General features: G+C 35.3%; 1 protein-coding gene across 9 annotated transcripts in view; it reads right to left on the bottom strand.

The window, feature by feature from the left end:
- Positions 1-22,509, bottom strand: part of ATP2B2 (ATPase plasma membrane Ca2+ transporting 2) — a 440,103-nt gene that overhangs the window by 311,507 nt on the left and 106,087 nt on the right. For 8 of the 9 annotated variants that reach the window (XM_075053376.1, XM_075053369.1, XM_075053371.1 and 5 more), the window contains exon 1: positions 17,460-18,134. The gene's annotated coding sequence lies outside the window, so the exon portion shown is untranslated. Of the gene's footprint in view, positions 1-17,459; positions 18,135-22,509 lie in introns of those variants that run through there. The other variant, XM_075053370.1, reaches the window with a different exon arrangement.

Genomic DNA, 22,509 nt, shown 5'->3' with positions numbered 1-22,509 from the left:
GGAGGAAGGCTAAACACTTCTGACCTTCACTACAAAAGCTAAACAACTTCACAGCAAAGACTTATGACTTCCCTTTTTACTTAAAGGGAATTTTTAAGTTGATTCGCTCATTGTTGGCCATTAAAAACAAGTCCTAGAACTGAAGGTATTCCATGCTCAATTATTGAAACAGAAGAATGGTCATGTGTACGTATTTCTCCTCTTTCAAAAACACCCTCAATTCATGGTAACGTTGAGCTGTTTGGGTTGCAGTACTGCGATAGCTGCCAATGATTAAGTTCTAGCAGCAACATGATTAAGTTTACATAAATATTTCATACCAAGAAACAAGAAAAGCCTGAAGTATTTTCATTTGATCCAAAAAGGATGCTTGATATGCAGATTTTGTTTCATTTATGATTAAATGAAAACCGAATACCATTAAGAACTCAAGGTGGGAGTTGGAAGTTAAAGTTGACCCGAGTTACCAGCACAGTATACACCAACATAAGATGACTTCACATAAAGCTTGAGGAAATTGTGTCAAAAAATATGAAAGGAAAATTTAAATAAGGAAAACAACTCTTATTAACTAGTCTGCTATCCCCTATGTTACAGTGCTTATTTTAAATGTTATCAAAATAGAGGTAATTAGGTTGGCATTAAATTACAGTACATAAAAGCTGCTGAAATTTTCATTTGCATAGATGTTGAACCATCATTTTCTCAGCAGCTAATCTTTACACTTTGAAAGTGAACACAGAAAGTCTGCTTAATTTCTTATTACGTAATATGTACCAAATGCAATAGAAAGTAATATGGAATAAAACATATCTTAAAATTTTCAATTTTACTTCATATTTCATACATAACACAAATTTAATTTGACAAGAATAAAAAGAAGAAGAATCAGTCAGCAATTTAGAATTGTATTTTTTGGTCCTAATCCTTGAATATGTGAAAGGAAGTCTAAGTTTCCATGGAAAATGTTCTATTAACAAAGAGCAGAAAAATAATTTAAAAAAGGAAGTAAATAATATCCCATGCAATAGACTTTTCAGCTACTAGTAGATGAAAAAATATTGCTGTCAAGTGACTAGAATAAGCATTAAATTTTGTAATAGTCTGAAATATAGTAAATTTCACTACAATATCAAAATACACTCAGGTACATGAAATACATGACACAAAGGACATCCACAATCACATTAGAAAGACATTTCAATTTATATTCACAGTAATAAAATTTCCTTTTCATGTACTTTATACAGAAGTTAGATATATGGAACTACTTTTCTCTTATGCAGCTTGGCACAAGCCCTTCCCAAGAGTGAGAAAAATAGAGTAAAAGAGGTTATTAGGAAGCGATGTTTATAGTTCTTCTAAGAAGCATTTTCATCTTTAATGTAGTGATCCTTCATCATCAGAGCAGGAGGCAGATACAAATTCATAACAACTTTCTTTCTCTTAAATAAATGAGAATAATCAATACTGTAGTATAGTTACAACACTCTTTCCATTCTTGACCTTTTATGTCCAGTTAGAGAGATTATAGTACAAACCATAAAAATATCCATCAGCTCTGGCTGCTTTTCCTAGCCTTTGAAATTTGCTTTTCTGACAGGAAGGTGGATAAGTATTTCACCTGGCAATGACATACTAAAAAGAAATCACAGCAAGCTTCCACACTGGTATTTCTGTAGCAATATCATCCATGCTTGTATCTTCTTGAGTAATGGCTTGTCATGGAAAAAGTGATGTTAATTAGGACATGATGTAACAGCCATTTTTTGCCCCTTCCTAGCCATCGCTACTTGGATAAATATCTGCATTGTTCATAGCACTTAAATATATGTCTGTCTACTGACTTGAAGTTACTTTAATAGATTTACTGCCAACTAACATACCTGGATTTTACTTATTTTAATTATCAACTTCAAAACCAAACTATAATGCAATAGCTGTTTAACCTGTCATAGCCTAAATATAACACTAACTAAATGTCACGTTTTCAGCCAGTCAGTAAATTTCTTTATTTATAGCCAGATGGTGATTATACCAGAAGACATCAGCAGCTTTCACAATTCCAAATTCCTTTAGATCAGTTGCAGCACATAAATGAAGGAGACAATTTCCAGGGTCTAGATAGCCTGAGTAGAAGTAGTCACGATTTATTTAAAATGGAGAGCAGGTTTTACCTTAAGCAATATCTTATTAGACTAATGTGCTTACACTGAATGTTATACATTTATGTTCATATGTTACATGCTCTATCAGATACATATTCTTAGGATCAAAGCTATTCTGTAACACAATATAAAATACAGTGAATAAAAATTTAATTCCAAACCATCATTTGTTCCATCACTATTTTGCATTTGTACTTTTGTGATGGTCTAGTCAAAGCACAAAAACTCACACAGCATTTAATAAAAGATGCAAAATCAGCATATTAGACTTGAGGCACAGAAATCATAATATTTAGTAAAAGCATTGCTAAGCATCATTTATGCAATTTTTTTCCAATCAAATATTCTAAATTCAAGTCATCTTGTACTTAATAGTAAATTACATTGCGAAGCAGGTGGGGATGAGTGTAAATATACATGTTACATCCAGCATAAAGTAGCTAAGGCAAATTCATGAAGGCATACAAGGACAAGAAAACTTTGAGTCAAGACCCAGATATGCGTTAATCTACCATCATTATATACACTTTCCTTCTAGGTGAAGCAGGTTATCCTATCTTAAATATAAAGTGGACTCAGGTCCACACTTTCAAAGCTGTTATAAACTAAACAGTACTTGACAGTTGAGAATTTACTGATCCTAATTTTACAAACATCATACGGATAGGATCCAAGAGGACAAAGGTACTATAACCTGCTATGAGAATGCAAAGGGGAACAAACAAAAAGTCTCAGCTTCATTTTAAGGAAATTAAAAGTTCCTTACTCTACTGAATAAAAAAAGCTGCAAATTTTTTTTCTTCTTTTCTTTCTTGGCTTTGGATATTCAAGAATCACAAAGAAGAGAAGAAAAAAGAAAAAATGAAACAAAAAGAAGAAAATCATACTCATTATTTTTAAAATATCATTTTAAAGCCAGTTTAATGATATTTGTAATTACACTTGCAATATGCATTTTCCATATTAGAGCCACTAGCACTTAGACCTTAATAATACTACTGGTACACGCAGGCACCTGCATAGAGTATTTTCAGAAGAACATATACTTGATTTTGTCTGTTGCCTAAGAAGTGAGAAGACGAGATAGCAGTGACAATTCCATTAGAAGAACCAAACTTCTTCATGTGAAAACCTATTCTTGTTCTTTAAATAACTTAAATACTTAAATAAAAAAAAAAAAAAAAAAAAAAGGAGCAGAAACATCCATTAAATGCTGTTGCTCATAGCAAAGCCTGCTATATACAAGCTCATTTGTCAATCCCCATTCAGGGAGGTGGAAATGCAATTCAAGATGCAAGTGGCAAAACACAACATTTTCTTACACTCCTAAGAGTGGTGGCCAATACACTTGGACCAGCTTACTTCCATTTTTGACTGGCAAGGATCTTTTCTATCTATAATTACTACTGGCAGCAGAAAGCTAACTCCTTCTATTCACTGCCTTTTGGATAACCAATTCATTTTTTTCAAAACATTCAGACCATAAAACTGAATTCCAAGTATCCCAGATTGTATTTTATGTTCACTGTTCATATCCATGGATGTTGTTCCAGAACAAAATACTGAAGTTTTGTGAAGTATCTATGGCTAAGTCATAAGGCACTTAAAGAAAGAAGCTTTAGAAGGACTACTTTGTCCTTAGACCATCTTTTCCATCAAGTATTTTACGCCAAAACAACACTGCTATCATGTTAGTGTAAAAGGAAGAAATTTAATGTGGGACATTAACATAGTCACTGTTACAACTATGCTTTAAAAATTTCAGCAGAAACCTTTCCTGTACATACATTTATAGGAGCATTTTTTGGCCAGATACTTCCTTGAACTGAAATATTAGATACATAAAACATCAAGACAATACCAACAGCATACACATTATTATAGATTTAGAAACAGAGCTTAATCAGTGGTCCATTTAGTTCTGCATCCTGCCTTGAACAGTGGCAGTACCGAATGCTTTGGAGAAAAAATGCTGCAAGTGAGAGAAGTCTGAGAAATCTGCAATCTGGTAAAACCCATCTCCATGGAAGGGTTCCTTGAACTGATTTCTAGCTCTTCCTATAGAATATAAAGAAGTCAAACTTTAATTACAGTAGGCTTTCGCATACAAATGGAATACATGTAGATTACAAAAAAATTTGGAAAGCAGCAATTTACTTTGGAGTAATGTAATTTTATTTAATTGCTTCTAATTAAAGTTATTCTACAAAAGTAAAACAAAAGTGTCTATTAATTCTCTGCATATACTAAATTTAGATATCAACTGAGTAGCTTATTCACAGTATTTACTATAATTATTGCAATACTTTTGTAACTTTGATGTTTTAAAAGTTTTGGGACTTGATACCAAATAATGGTTTCTGCTGCATAAAGCAAAATAATCTTTCAAACTCCCAGTGCCTTTGTACTTTGAATGTGACTCACTAAATTTACATTTTGTGAAAGTACATGTAGGAGTAAAAGCACTTATGTATTATCAAGAAATATGACATTATAATCCCATGAAGTTACTACTTATAGAAAAAAATAAAACTGTTCCCATTCTCTTCCAAACCTAAGTGTAAAGTGAATACCTTCCATTAATTTTACCTTTTATTAACTTTATAAAGAAAAAGGACACTTAATATTTTTGCATATATTTTAAACTTCACTTTTAACAAAGTTTTAATATCGGCCAAGAAATATAAAAATTGGAAATATTTTTCAATGAAAGTTAACTCCTCTGAAAATAATTTTTGCATTTAAAACTATTCGTTGATTTGTGTCAAATCTGACAAAAAGACGTGGCCAAAGTCGGAGTGGAGAATTAAACAGAAAATGGAGAACACTCTGGAAACATCTGTATTTTATAAATAGACCAACATAAGGCCAAAAAAGGTAATTTCCTTAATTTCTTCTCTTCATTTATCTTCCTTATCCTCTCTCCACATTTTTACTACCTACTTTCTCATGTGGTTCTTCAAATACCAACAGACCAACAAAGCAAATCCAATATAGAGTCAGTGTGCCATTTTCAGGTGAAATTTGCTAACTGAAAAGTAGTCCTTACTAAATTCTACTTCTAAGACATTTTCTTCATGCAGATAAGACATTTTATTCTCCAAATTCTTTAATACTCAAAAGTTACAGTCTATCATAAGAGAGAGCTATGCTGGATTTATTTCACAAGGAGATTGCATTAACATATGGTTCAGCCACCCTATGCAGCTCACCCCACTAACACTTGAGCATATACGTCTAACAATAAACAGAGAATCGGCGCGGGGGGAGCGGAATGCAGAAACATCAACTGCAGGTGGGTGTAAACTTAACTGTGAATCCCTCAACCACCAGTGTTCACAGCTAAACTGTGTAGGAGTGGTCACAAGAGCAAAGAGGTTACTTTCGGTTTCTATGTGGGGTTTGGGGTTTTTTTCCCCCCTCACCTGCTTATGGAGAGAGACTACAGCAGTGCCCTGGAGGAGCGCTGGAAATCAGGAAAACAATTGTAGTAAAAAGAATTGGGTTGTAAAAGTGAGTTTGATTAGAAAAATAGCCTTAAAAAACAACCAATGCACAAAATGTCACATACGGCTACAGGCTAAAAGCTTGGAAACTGTTTGGAAAGCTCCTATCAAGGAGCTCCATCTGGAAATCAGGAGGCAGACCAGGAAACAGCCATAGACACAGCTCCTTTTCCTATTTGAAGATACTTCTAGGATTTGACAAACCCATGGAGTGTGGAAACTGAGATGCCTTTTTTTTTTGTAAACTTTGGGTGGGGGAAGAAAGTACATTTCTGTTAGTTAACAATTTTGATGGCGTATTACCATTGGTTTCTTCAAAGAAACCAGTTCAAAGAGCCTGCTGAAGAAGGCCACAACCAGCCGCCTTTGGGCAAAGATGCATTGAAGAAAGATCTGTGCAGCACGCAATCAAATGTTTCACTATTTCAGCAATGTGGAATCTGTCAGTGAGACAGCATTTACCTCTACCTAATGAAATTCAAACCAAATTACTACCAAAGACCAGACTGGGATAATTTATGCCATGGCAAAGCAGTAATAATAATTTTAAAAAAATACTGTAGTGATACAGTAGCACACAGTGAACTACTTTTCTCACAGCAATTTACTGCTTTGCATCACTGGATGGCACCGAATATATTCCTTCATTGAATGGATCACCATGCGAAGCAGACCATCACACGTTGTTTTACCCAAAACTCACTAAGTCTAAAACCAGGCTGTTAATTAAGAAAATGTAGGGGAAAATACACTTTAATAAACAAATGGGTTACATGAATACAAAATGCAGAGGGGATATTTAAAAATTGGCCAAGATTACAAGCAGGAATAATGAGTTAAATTAGGAAAACAATTATTAATGTGTCTGTTTTGCATATCTGAAAACTAAAACCTTGAAAATGTACTGTCTCAAGGAAAATTCTGTAGTGCCAGGAAGATACTCCCAATGAAACTTAAAGTTTTTTCTTAACTTCAGCAATTCACAAACAAGGCATCATTGAAATCTTGATCCCCTGGGCATCTTAGAGGCACTTTTGCAGCATTGATAGTAGGCCATTTAATTCCCCCCAGTTGATTTCTAATTAGGTTTTAATTCATGATATAACATAACCTTTCATTCTGAATGGCCTGTATTCTTAAGGAAATAAGATTTTATCTTCCCAAACTAAAAGTTTTTACAGTCAAGATTACTGGATTATGGTGTTCTTTCTGCTTGTTTACTATCTCCCTGAAACTATTCTAAAATAAATCAAAGTATTTATTATTGAAACATTCTGGTTTGTCCATATCTGCTTATTCTTTTCAGCTGGCAATGGCTTGATTTTTGGAACTGTTTCATCTCTACAGCAAGAGTTGGTAAAGTTCCATGAATTACTATCTCAAGCCACATCAAAAGATCCTCTACACCAGGAACCTTGTCCTAAAACAGTCTTAAGAGTTTCAACATGGAACAATACTGAATAAACTCCTCATTCCACTGCATGTCACTAAACAGAGAAGGTACAGTTAACAGGAGCTCATTGTCCTTATTTGACTTCTAGCTACAGATTGCTGCAGTACTTGACTGTCTTTCTACAGGACAGCTTCTTCTATTGTCAAACTAAAAAACAAAGAAAAAAAACAACAAAAAAACCCCTCCAACCCAAAAAAAACCCCACAGAAACCTGCTGCTTTTTCATTATGATTCTTATTCAATTTTCTACTGCATCAGGTGTAAGGTTACTAGCCATCTATCTCCAAGATCTCTTGTGATCTTAAACACAATAGAATAAGAACTAGAATTAGGGTAGAACAAGAACTAGAATTAGGGTAGAGACTACATTAAGGAGAATACATTAAGGAAAGAATTAAGGTGAAATTGGAGTTGGAACAGAACAGAATGGGAGTAGAACAGAATTGCTCATCAGTGCACCTCCACCTGCAATGCAGCACACTCCTAGCTCTCCCTCTGTGATTTTGGCAGCAGCAGCAATCTGCCAAGCAGTGATCAGCTACACCTTGGGAAATTTACTCCTGCACTGAACCACGGTGTTGTTGGAGAAATGTTTCAGGATCCTCCCTATTGCCTATGCTGGGAAAAGAGTAAAACATTGTGAAATTTTATTCTTTTGGTTCTTCAGCAAATGGAAGACTGAGTTTATGCCTCATGCCCAGTAGATTTTCCTCTCATGTTTCAGTTTAATTTGTTTTGTTCTAAATGTCAGCAAAAGATAGAGTTAAGCAAGAAAAAATTACAAGAATTTTTCTGTGTGACATATAGCCCTGCCTGGATGGGACTGACAGGTGATATAACGCTCAGATTTTCCTTCTGACACACAGAGGTTAAAAAGCATTGTTTCACTGCAGTGTTAGCGTTTTCAATTGTACCAAACCTTCACATCAATGCAAGTAAAAGAAATCAATTGCAATTTTTTCAGTTCATATTCTTTGAAGAAGCAGTACACATTGTTCATGCTAAAAGACATGCTGTTGTTCTTTAGTTTACTGATCTCATTATAAGCAAATATGATGGCAACCTCATTTTGTCTGCCACAAAGCAAACAGCATATTCAGTTTTCAACATCTAGCCAAAACTTTTCTGGTTATAATTTGAGTTTAAACTTAGACAGGATGATCATTACCATAAACAATCTGCAAAACGTCCAGAAAACAAAACTCCCCCTTTTAATCTACCATTATAAAACCCCAAAGAAATAAACATAGTCATTTCAGCTTTACTTTTACATTGCTTTCAAGGATTTTGAAAGACCAGATGAAAAGTATTCCTTCCAAATAAACTAAATATTTTAAACAAACCAAAGAATGCTTCCAGATATTTTTCTTTCAAGCATATGTTAGTTAATCTCTCTGAATAAAGAAAACTTAAAGGTAGATAAATAGCATCTTTGAGGATGAAGAATTAGGGAAGGGCTCTAAGCATTACAAAATTATACTCATGTTTCATTTCAATTGATTTTGTCTACCCAATAATTTAAAAAAAAAAAAAAAAAAGCTTGACTTTCTTCTTCAGGAAAGAGAACAAAATATTATTTTAAAGCATGATATAACAATTTCAGTTTAATAATACATACGTAAATACTAAATGTGTAGATAATGGGATCTGTATGAAAAATTTAAAAAGCATTGCTCATCATCATTAAATTCAAGATAATCAGCATATTCTGCTGAAGATTCAATTAAAAAGCAATATTCTAAATTTATTGCTCAGTTGTAAATATCAATTCAGTTTGCATGCAATACAATATAAATCTGCAGTAAACAGCTAAATCATTCTGGAAGAGAAATTTCACCTATACACCAACCCCAATAGCAACAGAGAAAATAAACAACAGAAAAGCCACAACACTTTGATACTCCTCTAAAATCAAGAATATGTGGTACAAAATATCATGCCTTCACAGACCAATTTAACTGATAAAAGTTTATGATAACCAAGAGGCACAATGAAAAAAAATATACTTATTTGGTTATTAAATGTTGTAAATTGTTGCTTTAAAATTATGTAAATTTTTTATGCCATATGGGAGATGGGAAGGGTCTGTCAAACCACAATACTGGTGAAAATTTCCTAATCAAGCTTGACAGATAACCAAATAAACAGATTGACAGATAGACAGAAATTGCATATGCCTCATTTCCTATAAAAAAAACCAAACTAAAAATAAGGTCTTACTGATAATTATCACTACATCTATTATAGTGACTATTATAGCACCCACAAACTTCAACATGACGTGCGTTTGACAGAAAAACAATGAAACCGGAGAGCGTATCACCCTAGCGGGCATGGGAAAACCAAAGGGAGATGAATCACATAAGACCATCTATCTCCCCTACCTTTATTACTTCAGTAATGTCTTACAGGTGTCCTGACTGTGCTGGAGAGGAGAGTTTCAACAGCGTAAATAAGCTTGCGGGGGTGAGTTACCTCACCCGGATAAAGTGAATAAAGGAAGAAAGTCCAAAGATGGCGACAGCAGGGCAACGAATGAAGACAGGCTTTTAAAAACTGATGAAGTTGGTTCTGGCTTTTCAAACCCAAGCCTAGCAGCTGCTCCAGAACTCCAGCCATGGGGGAACAGCCAGCTTTGGCAAAGTTGGGGAAAGTTGTCCCAGGAAGCCTCTGCACAGCAGCAAGCTGTGGAAACATAGAGCTCCACAGCCTGCAAGACAGGACTAGCACTTCCAGATTCAAGTAGTGCCCTAAGTGGTAACAGACTTGATTTTAATGTTTTCCTCTCCTCTCCCATAAGTTCCTGTTCATTATTTTCCTATTTTCTATTTGGCATATAGGAACAGTATAATACCAAGTTTGAACTAAATTTCTCCATGACCATAAAAATATTTTTGATTAAACAGATGTCAGCAAAATTTTATGGAGTGAAAATTGAGTAACAGATGGTGAGGTCTGTGGAGTTCAAAGAGGCTGTATTTTAGTAAAAAGGAAATTTGAGGAAAAGAAGTATTTTGCTGGAAATATTGATGCAGTGTTTAAGCAAATGTAAAAATATTCTTACTTGATAGAAAACAGTAAGTTTAAAAAAAAAAAAAAAGAAGAAGAAGAAGAGGTATTCATGCCATAAACCTCAGACCATTAAAAAAGGTATTTTATTCTGCTTTCTTTTTACTGAATACAGCTTTTCATCCATGACATAAAGGTTCTCAAAGAAAAATAATACATATCATGGAGGAAGAAAAAAAAGCCAACTACTAAACCAAAAATAACAATGACCTTGATTAAGGGTCCTGGACAAAATACATCTTTTATGTGACACATAAGCTATCGTGAAAGCAAGTTTAGGAATACTCAACCACGGGATAATAAGTAGTTATCCCAAACTTAATATTATAAGTAATAAACAAAATTGCAAATAATGGTACATGCCCTGTAAGAAATGAGACTGAGGAGGATAACTCCTGACTGCCATTAATGTATCACCTCTTTTCCAGCTTTACCACATATAATGGTAGAAAACCATTGCCACCCGCGGAATATAGACAGAGAGTCAATGAAATGAAAAGAATGGCACAATTATGATCATTAAGGCTCTCAAGTCTTTTTTTCTAGGTGATATTTTTAACATTTTATTACATCATTGGGAAAAAAGATTTAAAAGGCAAGTAGTTTCACATTCATGACCAGGCTCATTCTGCATCAAAGAAAAAGCTACAGTGCCCTACAGAATAGCAGTCAGTGAGCTACCTTAGACACCCATGGGGAAAGACTTGGAGAAATCTTAACCATGTGGAAGAGTGCTACCTGTTCTCCAAATAAGTCTTCTGCACACAGGTCAGTTCACAGCTAGGAGACAGCCTACGATACCTGCACGATATTGGTATTTTCACTGGAGGCACAGAAGTGGGAAGAAGTCACAGTTGAGGCACTCGCACAGAGAAGAGCTGACAGAACCACGCTCCCACCTGCAAGCTGTACCAGCCAGTGCAGCTGAGCCCGCATCAACACAACTCAGCTTCATCCAACATAGGACACTTCTTACCTCCCCTCCCAAAAGCTGGCTGGAAGCTAATTCTGACTCTGATCTGCTCCTGGTCCGGCAAAACTCAGAGTTTTGGTACTGTCTTGAACTACTTTTAAGTACACACTGACATTACCAGTAGTAAAATGATCACGAACACATTATTAGACAGATATTTTTGATCTTGCATCTTAATTTCAGTGACATCTTCCACCGCATACTTCAACTGTGCTGTCTGGATTCCCAGTGTGTATAGACTTACAGAGACGTGGAAGCTGCTGTATCGTCATACCTTAGAAATGCCACTTATTTTTCAGAAAGTGGTGCGATAAACTGAAAACCCCCAAGACTGTGAATCCAGAACCTGTACTTCCAATTAATGAGCAGTAATACTTACGGTTTATGAACTAAGATAATGTCATGCCAGTGGTTTTAGACCTTGACACCAACACCACAAGAAATACACATTTTGCTACAAACACTGTATTTTACCAGTGAAATATAGTACACACATTCAGCTTATGTTTGACAGAGTTATAAAAGAATCAACTAATTCAAACCTATACAAAGCAAAATATCCTCCTCGAGATCTATACTTCAGGGTTTTGTACAGGTACAAGCTATTCAGAGGCAACGTTTAGCTTTACAAGTCATCCATCATTCCTTCCTCTGTACTGATTCATTTATCAGTCACATCCAGGTACACACTTCTTCAGAGAGACCAAATGAAAACATGAAAAAGTTCTAGGATTCGTGTTACTACCAAAGTAATTTAGGTCATGTTTAGTACAGCCCTCCAGCCTTCCCAAGGAAAAGAAGCGTTTGGATAACTGATCAGATTCAAGCATCCTGAAAGCACATACACGTTTAAAATATTTTCACAGTGCTTTTAGACCTAACAACTCTGTATTTAAACAAGCACAAAAAAGAAACATTGGGGGGGGGGGGGTGTTGTTAATTGCTCCTATTTACAGGTTTCTTTTAGTAGTTTTCTGTATCGGTTGAAATTGAAGTTGTATCTTATTTTCAGTGATTCGAAAATCAAGGCAAGTGACAGAAATTCATCAAATAAATGAGAGACTACCTTTCCAGAGATATAAAAGAAAATGCAGCTTACACGTCTCAGGCATCATCTTTTAGAGCTGTTCTTTATCTTCTGAAGGCAAACATGACGATCAATCTACAAAAATCCTGAAATAATTACGTAAATACCTCCTCTTTATCTTCAGCTGTTCAAGGATTCTATAGTTTTCAAAAGAACTCTTAAACACAGGACATTTGGGGTTTTTAAGTACTCAGTGTTAATGTCACAAAAATATCACTCCAAATTTTAAAGAGGGATTTCAAAAACTTGACCCAAGCTGATAACCTTGGTTAAGATTTTAATTTCTGGATATTTAAGATATAAAATGGCTGGGGACTTATAAAGAGGAGAAACCAGTTTTACAGCAGGGAGAAGGATACTATTTTAAGTTGTGATAAAATTATCAAATATAAATGCCCCAAGTTCATGTTCCGGGGTGTTCACTGTGTATTTTTTAAAGGAAGGCCCATACTGTGCAAGTTAACTATAATATTAGAGTTGAGCTGATGGTGCAAGGAATGATTATCAGTTCAAAATTTACATGAAATCTACATTTAAGCTCTACACAAGAGGCAGTTTAGTATTCAGAAGTATCCTAAGGAAGGTCTCAGTCTCATCAGTGCTGATGCTGAAGGAACGATTCATAATTCTCGCATTTGAATCTGTCAGCTGTGCTTCTGTGTTAACCTATTCACCCCTGTGTTTTGGATATTAACAGCCAAGAAAATACTTTACCTAGTGCAACTAACAGTCCTCTGGTATTGTGCTGGGGTACAGCCAAAGCAGACTAGAGTACTTCAAGGAGTGGACCTGAGTGAGTACACAAGGGCAGGGGATTCATATTTAAAAAAACCCAACTTTGTAATTAGCTTCTATCTCGTGGGGAGAAAGCTCCTATATAGGAGAAAAAGAAGAATGAAATTCACTTTAAAGATCAATGTATCATAGCACTTCTCTAAATTTTGAAAGTAGAAAACACACATTGCCAAATTTGACTGTCATCTTTTTTCCCAGCTTTGGAGTAAGAAGTGTTAACCCCCATCCTTCCTCATTTTCTGACATGCTTTAAGATTCAGTGTGAATGTGGGAAAGGAAATTATTTGACTTCTTGAAGAGAAGGAAAAGGTAACTGTGAAGGTCATGTCTGGAGAGAGATGACTTCTCCATATTCGATGTCACTGTTACAGGGCCTTGGTCCAATTTGTCAGGGCCAAACCTGACAACTACCAGTGCGGTTTATTGTGAAATGACAAAAGGAAAAAGTATGCTTTGTACAATCTTATGAAACTTTCCTTTTTTCTGCAGTGAAAGGCAGAAAAAGCCCATCTAAAAATACAAGATCATTTGCAAATGGGTTAAGAAAGAAGGAAATTTGTATCAATATGCGTAACACTCCCAAAATTGAATGAACTTACTTAGAAATGAAAAGAACTTGTTAAAAGCATCATTTTAAGGACACCTGAATGGCTAATTGTTACCACATTGCAACCAGAAGTTTCTGAAGAGCTGCCTACTGAACACTTTCACTGACAACTTATTGTTTAGATGAAATATCATGTCCACCCTGTACAATATCTGTACTGGAGAGGATAATACACTGAAAAGATACTATTCTTAGTCCATAATAATAATTTTAAAATTATGTGGGAGTTAAATAAGTCAATTGTTAGAGTTCAGTGTGGAAAAACTTTTGAATAATGAAAACCAAAAATTACTTTTTTTTCTGGCTTATACCAATACTATAAATATTACTGAGTGTATAGTACTATCTTTGATGAGAATTTATGTCATTTAGAACTACTGGTGTAACTACACTGGTGCTAACAGAAGTGAGCAACTATGCCATTAGGCATGACTGCATTATCTGGCTACAGAAATTTAGGGCAGATCCCAGCTATTTTCAAAGACAATCCTGTACAGTTTTGTTGGGGTTTTTTGTGTTTTTTTTTTTTAATTTACAGGACACTGTTCTGTGCATTGGGGATGTCAGTGGATTTCTAAAAGTAGTACAATGTTTGTGGTACTGCTCATTACCGTTGCTGACACTCTGCAAGACACACATCACAAGGAGACAACAAGGAAACTGTCTCACCAAATGCAGCTTCGCATTAAATGCCTTCTTTAATGGAAGCTGAAAAACACCGCACACTGTTCAAGATGATAATTTAAAAAAGAAACCAAACAGTTAAGGTCTGCCTGATTAATTGCTCTACTTAGCTAATTTGATAAGCTCTCAGTCAGTTTGCCATGCCTCCTTCATTGGCTTGATCTACTTTGTAAATTAATCTAATTATAAGCACCTGCAATCAAAAGCCCCATCTCTGCAGAAGCTATATGACTCTTATTTATATATAGCAATTTTTAAAAGGTCAATTAAAAAAAATCATCTTGCCACAAGAAGCGTTTCTGGGATACAAGGCAGACGTACAATAAGGGTCATATTCAGTAAATATAGGAACCGCTCCCTGCGCTCTCCAATGTTTCATTCCCACTCTATTCAGTAATATAGACTGCATTCTTCAAGAGAATTCTAATAAAAATTACATTACAGCAGACAAAAGATGACAAATGATTCAAAGTAATTGCAATCCCCAAACTATATTAATCAGATAAGCCATACATCAGAAGGTGAATAATAATGCCAGGTTCAATTTAGAGTACCATGGGGATCTGAAAATAAACTGGGGACTTTACAGAGAAAGCTCAGTATTTTTATACCACATTAGAAGCATATAAACTGCTAAAACTATTAAAAAAAAGAAGTTCAGTATCACCTATAGTGGACATATTTTAGATAATAAAAGCTTAACTGTGTATTTACGAGTCTAGATGTATGACTCACTCTTGATTCACAACTGATAAGCTATCCATTTATATTTGCACCAGTTCTTCATACAGGACAGAATTCTTTGCAAACATAGTACAAATACAAAAGTTGCACTGTGGCAATTTTGAAAGTATGAACTGTAAACTGATTTTCTTTTTTAAAACTAGTTGTGCTGATAGCTTTAAATGATCTGATTGCTATTTTATCCTAATTTTTTCTTATGAATATAAATTAGAAACAAAAGAAAGCACCGAACAATTTTATCTGACAATGCGGATTTTTTGACTTGGCTTGTAAGTCCTTTTCGCAAAGTATTTTCTGTGCAGAATTTTCAATACTCTGTTTTAATCATTGTTTTCTCCCTCTCAAAATCATTAAAGAAAGATTGGACAACATAAAATAAATTTTTCCATCAAAATCAGAAAAGTTATAGTTCGGTTTATCTGGGGTTTTCTGCTAGCCTTGATAAAATGTGTTTAAAAAAAATTAGACTGACAATAATACTGTCAGACTTGCTTAACTCAAAAATGATTTGCATTAGTAAAATTTAACTATAAGCCTTTGAAATTACAATGGTTTCTTGTATTTGTTGTAAAATATATTTTTGCTAAGCAATGCCAAGCTCTGGGCCTTATGCAGTAATTATGTAACAAAAAATTATGAACCCCTGCTTTAGAGAACATCTACAAAGCTTGCAGTGCATTACTACTAGATGGACTCTAAAATGAAAGACACTTTTATCATACCTCAGACCGCAAAATATTTGTCCAATATTTTAAAATTGAAAATATAAGAGTGAAATTATTAATAGAGCCATTAACTGTCTGGGGCTTCCAGATTAATTAAATTGGCAGAGTCAGTGCTAAGATCCTCACAGCCTTTCCAAACCTCCAGCAAGCACCAGCAAAATAGAAGAACTGCTCCAAATATCACTATGTTGCACAGAAGACTATGGAAAAAACTCATTCATTACATGGAAAAGTCACTAGAATGAGGAAAAAGTGTATAAAACAAACAAAAACTGGAAATATAGACACTCTGGCATTAAAAGACCTGACAGATGTTAAGCTTTTGTTCTTGCATTAAGTCTTAGTCCAGAGTGATGAGTAATTAAATGTAATATGCAATTGAGCAAGGGATTGTCCTTGGTCACTATCTGCAAAGATGCACATAAACCTTTACCGTTGGCTGTTTAAGACCCTGCAAGCCAAACTATTCCCATGGGTAAGTGTGCTTATTAAGAAGTCGCTGAATATGCTAGGATTAAACACTTTTATTCAGGAAGCAGCAGTACATTTATGAATATGACTGGACTCTCAGAAATACTAAGAAGAAGCTTAACTGAACGTGTCTATTGATTACCATGACAGCTTAATAAGGCAAATTTTCAATGGCTGACTGAACTGAAGTGAACTAGGGAAGAAGATTAAAAGACTGTGTCCCTTAAAGCCTTGGCCACTCCTCTGACATCTCTAATCCCATCAGCTAGGGAAGGCAGTTTATTAACTTCTGGTCTCAGAGGCAGAGGTCAATGAGTAGCACAGACATCCTTTGGCAGGTAAGGGAGAACTTACAAGGTAGGAGAAAAAAAAATAATTAAAAAAATAAAAGAGGGGTGGAACCATATGAGGATTCAAGCTACCTCCAGTAAAAAGCAAGAGGAAAAATAATTAAAAGTATGTATAAGTAAACCCAGAAATACAGAAGGTGTTTTCTACTTAACAGCTCAAAAAAGAACAGAACATGGTTGGAAACCATTTGATAAATTTGAGGCTTAATTCCAAAAGCTGGTTTATTTTCATGTCATATCCATAATAAAAGTGGTAATTTGCTAATATTTGGAGGAGAAGAGGAACAGAAAAATGTGTGCTGCTTTGGACGAGCACAGGGGCTTATTTTGCCTATACAAAATGAGTTTATGAAATATTTTTAACTGAGTTATTTTAAGAAGTGCCAAAGAGTTGGCAGCCATGGAGAATTACTTAGCATAGATAAAGAGCCTGAAGACATGGAGCCTGGACAAAATAGGATTGTCTAGACCCCAAGCTGGGCCTTTTGTGTTACTGTTTGCATCTTCTTGTTATTTGGGGACCAGTCATGAACTAGGATGCCACTGCATTACTTAAACTACAAAAACGTCCCTGTCCTGCACTGTCCACAATTTCTAACATAACCACTGAAACTTTGAGGCCATTATCAGATTCTTCACAGATTTTTAAAACTAATTTTGCACTGGAGTTGTACAAAACTGGAGATTTATCAGTAATTCAGTACAAAAGATAAAGACTAAAGTTATGTCAGTGTGTTTATGATCAATTCAAACGACAGATGACAAAATAACATAATATCCCCTGGAATGATAATGTGTATAACTTAACAAGATGAAATAAAGCTTACCATGAATATAGCACACAGCATGATGCAATCTTTGTGCCACAGCATGCAAGCCCTAATAAAAATAAAGAATAAATAGTTTCAACTTTGGGAATATAAATTGTGACTAGATACAATGAATGTAAAATCAGAGCAAAAAGCAGTCCAACTATGTAAAAGCATTTGGTTTCATTTAGCTCCGAATGGTTTTACTGCACAATTAATAAAATTAACCTCATCTCTTCTGTATTCCTCCCTAATTGCAAACTTAAAAGTGAGTCTTTAAAAAAAAAAATACCTAACACACCTTCCAATGTAACTGAAGCATTAAAAGTTGTCTACTTAAAAAAAAAAATTTAAAAAATGTAAAAACTATCACACTTGTTGCCATTTATAATTATTCTGTAGTAGCACTGAGGTCTGTAAGTCTTAAATAGAACTGATAACCTTAATTTTTCCTAGAATCAAATATTTTGAAGGGGAAAAGGTCTAGCAAATACTTATAAGCATGAATCAGGGTATATGAAAGTTTTACTCAGTTACTTTTGGAGGAGATGAAAACAAGCATCTCTTCCAAGAATTACATCAAGACAAACATCTAGGTATCTCTTTGGTTCACAAATCTAACTAGAGGATTACTAAATTTTCAACGAAGAACCTATTTAAAAACCTTCTGGAGATGATTTTAAGTCAGCAGAGACATAATATGGTGTATCATATTTGCCAAGACACAACTTGATAAACATACAGTCTTGTTAAATGTACCATCTTACCACTAGTCACGTAATTGTTGCACTAAGCTGTGAGATTCATACAGTTACATAGCAATAACAGCTTTCTAAGGGTTTCAGAATAGATACATTCCATATCAATTTCTCTTTCAACTCTTCAAAGCACTATTGGAACATAATATGACACACCAACCGAATGTACGTTATGCTATTAACAGCCAAAAAGCAATTCTTTGAATCTATGAGTTTCACTGTGAATGCTGCACACCTGTTCAGGTCAGAAATTAAAAGGATGATACAACTTATTCCAGAGTCAAGGCTAAGTTAGGTAGGTGACACATCATAAATGAAATTGAAATCGGGCCAAGAAAAAGGCTAACCCACTTGACAGAAGTGCCATGGGATCCAATTACTACAAGTGATCAAGATATCTTTCTTTCATCCTATGCCAACAGAATTACTTGCACTAGTTCCAAGTCAAACACCTTGCTCCACCACCCAGGCTACCAACACCATTTTCCACTTTTATTCCGCAGACTTCCCATCATGGAAGTACAGGTAAATGGCTGAAAACTAGAGCTCTATCATTGTGAACTGCGTGCACAATACTGGAGCTAAGCAAAAGAAGTCCATCTTCTCCATAAACTAGCAATGCAATCTGTGCATCAGATACCATTCCAGGCAATTTGCAGTAACTCCAAGAATCAAACTAACTGCAAACAGGATGACATATTAGGGGAAAATATCTGAATGCAATAGCTTTAAAGTACAGCAAGTCAAAACAACTTTAACAGCAGAGATTATACTGATGCAAAGCAAATTAAATGAGTAAGAAGGGGGACTCCCAGCTCAGGACTTAAAGCAGCACAGGTAGAGTCATCGTGATGGCAATCCTTAGCTCTGTTTTGTCCACACCACAGTTCCCAGTGCTTACTATTTGAGGCTTGGGTTGCAAAAAGTGTCTTTCTACCTAACAGTACAGGTATGTCATTAATCCTCCTGCCTCCATTTGCCTCATCAGTAAAGTACTTCTACTTCCATGAGGCTGGTTTTGAGCATAAATTCAGAAGATAAAAGTGCTCAAATACTAGAGTGATAAATTCAAATAAACGTCTAATCAGTGTTCTCCATATTATTTCTCTGACTGTATAAAGACTCAACGTTCTCAGAGTGGGAAAGATAAAACCATAGACCAGGATTATAAAACTGTAAGTCCCAGAGTAATCAATGCTAGCTTTAAAGTGTGTTGTTGCTTTGATCAGGGATTACTTAAGGCTCCATCAGATCAATATTTCTTTATGCTTTCACCTGGCATTCCCAGAGTTTTAGAAAATTACAGTTGTTAAAGGTACTGTATATTGCTGTAAAATTCCCTGTAAAGGAGTTTGATCTGAGAAAGCCAGTCACTCATAAAAAAAAATAGATTCACACAAAATTTATTGTTAAATAAAAACCTTTGTGCTTCATTTGTTTCCCTAAATAGTTTAAACACTTGCTGGAGCAGAAATTCAGTATGCCTGCAATCATTCATTTGCTACAGTTGGCTGAACATATGAATAACCATACAGAAATTGATAATAAAAAAATTTGCTAGAGAGAAAAGTAGTTTATTGATTTTTAAAACTGTTGTTGATGAGGGAAAGGTTTCATCTTCCCAAGTCAAACTGAAGACTGAACTATAAAGAAACTGATGTGAGTTCCCACTTATTCAATATCCTAAAAATTTGGAAGAGTCACAGAGGTGGCAACAGCAGACTCTTCATCAACAAACCAGTTTATTATGAGAAAGAAAATAGATTCTGTTTGGGGAACAAGGGCACAAGAGAAATTTGATTAAGTATTAAAGGATTCTTCTAAAAGGGGAGGGGAGGGAAAGAAAAGGTTCTTTTGTCCCTCTTTCAATCAGCTCTGGGATGCTCATCTGTTGCCAAATGTCTTGAGAACTAATTTTTTAATATTTTATTTAAAAAAACCCAAAACACACAAATACTTCTCTTTATATTTTGGGTTGCTTAAGTGGCTTTACAATGTAAATCATAGCAGTTACAATCTACTCCAGCCTACTCCAAGAACTGTACCCCTCCCAGGTGTTTCCACACAACCAGAATGCATCAATACTTCTTGCAAATGATGCAAGAGCAGAACTACAATGGCTCCAAGTTCAATGAACTAATTTGAGGATGGTTAAAGACTGGTTGTAGATATGCAGAGATGTATCAGTTGCAGACTCACTGATGCCAAGTGAAAGCTGTAAAATATTGCATGGTGCCTTCTTGTAAGACTCAGCACATGTGCTATGCATGCTTGTTCATCCACTGTACACACCCAGTCCTAACTTCATCGCAAAGCAGTATTTTCATCTTACTATACTGCTCATATGGGTTTTTTTGTTTGGTTGTGTCTTGTTGGTTTTGTTTTTTAACCATTGATGAATGCTCAGGCAAACAAAGGCAGCCTGCAACTATTTTATCATCTCTTAAACTCACTCGTAATGTTGCAGTTAAACGCATTTTTTTAAACAGTCTTTGAGATGATTTTGCAGTGCTAGAATTGTATCATTTATCCAGTATTCTATAGCAATTTAGGAATAGCACTCAATAGGTTTATTTTTAGCAAGTGTACCTCATTCACACATTTTGTAGTGCTGCACGAGGATCACCGATCTATATACGTGACTGCAGTGATAAGATCTGGCAACATTCTTTAATAACTGTTTAAACTGTTCTAGTTGTGTGCTTCAAGCAACATACAATTATTCCAACACCCAAAAAAAGCTTTTCCATTTGCAGTATTTTCCACTACTCAATATGTGCACCCTTGACATCTGATAGTTAAGATTTTCCATTATTTCCTTTATTTGATTTACTCCTTTACAGCCAATGGACAAAGCATGTACACATAGTTCACAGGAGATAGCTTAAATGTAGTTTGCAAAGTCTATACAATGAGAGATTCTTATTTTGATGCACAAATCCATGAGGATCAGGCCGAAAAATGCTGTCCATCATTACATATGTATATAAATATAGAGAATGATCTTTGTAAAGACAGAAACTTTAACAAAATTAGAAAGATGACAGCGGTATTTGGCATGATACTGAACAAACCCCAAATTTATACCGTAGCTTAGACAGATAGAAGTGGCTTTGTATTTTTCAATTTACAACAAATTCCAGTCAGATATGTTCACTGCAGCATCGCTGAATTTCTTTCTACTTTATCTCTAAATGTCCTAGAACGCTGCTGCTATACAGTAACATCTCTTAAGATAAACAAAATAAATTGAATGTTAAAGTTATCATGGATGTCGATTCTGAATCAAGCATAATGCTTTTGTTAATATAAAAGAAGGCACAGCTTTGGGTGAAGCAGGGATAAATAAAACAGTCAGCTCTGTTAGGACTGCCTCTGGGAGGAAAGGCATCCTGCTGGCCAGTTCTTTCATCTTGTGCAGTGGAAGAGACCTCAAAACCCCACTCCATTTGGCTCTTGCATCCCAGGTCAAAGTTTACCAATGTTTGAACAATGCATGAATGAAACTGTAGACCAGGTAAAGCAACATGCCATTTTTCTAAAGTGGACACTCTAGCATATAATATATACAGTAGAAGGGCTGTAGCATTAGCAAAAAATCCATAATGAACTGGTCATCGGCAATTCAAGCTGGTAAAGAAATCGCAACATTTGTAAGTCAGGGAAGACAACAGGAAAGACAAACTACAGTGATACTTGGAAAATACATTCCCGTGGAAAGAGCAGAAATTACTTCATTTTTTAATTAAATGGTTATTGTGAGGCGCTGTGTCTTCCACCACAACCATGCTGCAATAGTGGTAGAGACCTCCACTGCACCTTCAATTGCTTCCACCTTCCATAAATGTAGTATTATTCCAAGTTTAGCTTACAATGTGAAATGCATCTCATCCTTCTCATAATTCCCCAGGATATCAGTATAAGTAATTATAGCATTACAAAACAAAACTGACAGCCTATGTGTTAGCTCAGTATGTCAAAAAGACAGGCAGTAAAGCCTCTCAGTGGCTGTGGTACATCTACTGTCATCTCTCATCAAATGACGAACTGAAAAAGCAGCAAGTGACGGGTTTCCTTGTTCTATTATATGAGTCAAGGGCGTTCTTCTAGAGAGGTTCTTCTGTCTCTCAGACAAGACCTAGCTAGAAATGTGAGCTGGGAACATCACCCCACAGCAGTCATATCTTTTCAGATGTGCAAACCTGGTGCTTCCTTTATCAAAGTGACTGACATTAAAATGAAGGTGAAATTCCAGGTGCCTTGAGTCGCTCTTGAAGCTAGAAAAGAGTTGCAGGCACCAAACAGACAAC

This window comes from Buteo buteo, chromosome 21 (genome assembly GCF_964188355.1).
Source record: "Buteo buteo chromosome 21, bButBut1.hap1.1, whole genome shotgun sequence".
Classification (NCBI taxonomy): Eukaryota; Metazoa; Chordata; class Aves; order Accipitriformes; family Accipitridae; genus Buteo; species Buteo buteo.
This window is presented reverse-complemented; position numbering and strand designations above follow the sequence as displayed.